This window comes from Humulus lupulus, chromosome 3, assembly GCF_963169125.1.
Source record: "Humulus lupulus chromosome 3, drHumLupu1.1, whole genome shotgun sequence".
NCBI classification, from domain to species: domain Eukaryota; kingdom Viridiplantae; phylum Streptophyta; class Magnoliopsida; order Rosales; family Cannabaceae; genus Humulus; species Humulus lupulus.
The window spans coordinates 121,653,685-121,655,063 of NC_084795.1; the positions used below are offsets into that span (position 1 = coordinate 121,653,685).

Sequence of the window (1,379 nt, forward strand, 5' to 3'; positions counted from 1 at the left end):
AGTTGAGGCTATCTGAGTTTGCGCAAGCATTTGCAAAGTATTCTCAAGAGAATTACTTGACTGCATGTTATTTTGAGGAGCGATGTATGATTTTGGTGGTTGTTGCTGCTCAGGCCTCCATTGGCTTCCAGATGCTTGGTTCGAATCCTTCCAGCTGAAATTTAGATGGTTGCGCCAACCGGGATTGTAAGTGTTTGAGAAAGGGTTATAAGGCTTCTTGTAATCCCCTAAAGCATTGCAGTGTTCCTCATTTCCTCCTCTTAGCTCACCAAGAGTTGGGCACTCTTGCGGTTGATGTTCCGTCCCTCCACATATGAAGCATGGATCTCGTGTCTCGACCTTTGCAGCCATGTGGATTCCTCTACCTTCTTGAGATTTGAAAGCCTCGAATTGTTGTCTCAATGATTCAATTTGGCTTTTGACGTTGTCATCTTCCCTTAATTGGTAGATTCCAGTTGATCGTGGCTTGTCCATAGGACTCGGTCCATTCCATGTGTAGGACTTTTCAGCAAGATCGTCGAGGTACTCGAAAGCTTCATCGGGATCTTTTTGAAGGAATTCGCCTTTGCACATCATTTGTACGAATTGTCTTTGTCCGGTTGTGAGACCATCATAGAAATAGCTTATCAGACGCCAGCTTTCGTATCCATGATGTGGGCATTGATTTATCAAATCTCTAAACCTCTCCCAGACCTGATGGAAATTTTCATGGTCTTTCTGGATGAAGGTAGAGATTTGCCTCTTAAGGCTGCTAGTCTTATGGGGCGGGAAATATTTTTCAAGGAATGCTTTTGTCATTTCGTCCCATGTTCCAATAGATCTAGGCCTTAAGGAATACAACCAACTTTTTTCTTTGTCTTTGAGAGAGAAAGGAAAGAATTTCAATCTCACAATGTTGGTGACATCAGCTCGGTTGTTGAATGTAGCCACCACCTCTTCCAATTCCCGTATATGCACATACGGAATCTCATTTTCCAACCCATGGAAGGTTGGTAAGAGGTTAATCATGCCAGGTTTGAAATCGAAATTTGGCATATTGTTGGGATGCATTATGCATGAAGGTGTGGCTGTACGTGTAGGATGTAAATATTCCTGTAGCGTTCTTGGTTGGACTTTGTCTTGATGAGCCATCGTGGGTGGTTCAGGAAGTCTCGATGAATCGGGAGTGTTTGAACGAATGGAAGAAAACGACGAACTAGGAGAGTTTTCTAAAGTTTCTACTTGTTGTCTCACAAATCTCCCTAGTGCGTCTCTGTTTCGTGGCATAAATAATTTATAATTTGTAAGTATTATAAGCGCAAGTGTGTAATAATGTAATAAGTATACACCAAAAATGTTCCCAGGCCAATTGGAAAGGCTGCCAAGGTACCACTTTAGGC

The 1,379-nt window shown here is 42.4% G+C and overlaps 1 non-coding gene across 1 annotated transcript; it reads left to right on the top strand.

Annotated features, from left to right (window-relative positions):
• The first annotated feature begins 643 nt into the window (after nt 1–643).
• On the top strand, nt 644–750 carry LOC133827753 (small nucleolar RNA R71). Its single transcript, XR_009890403.1, has one exon. It is a non-coding gene; the product is annotated as a small nucleolar RNA R71 (small nucleolar RNA).
• The last annotated feature ends 629 nt before the right edge of the window (nt 751–1,379 follow it).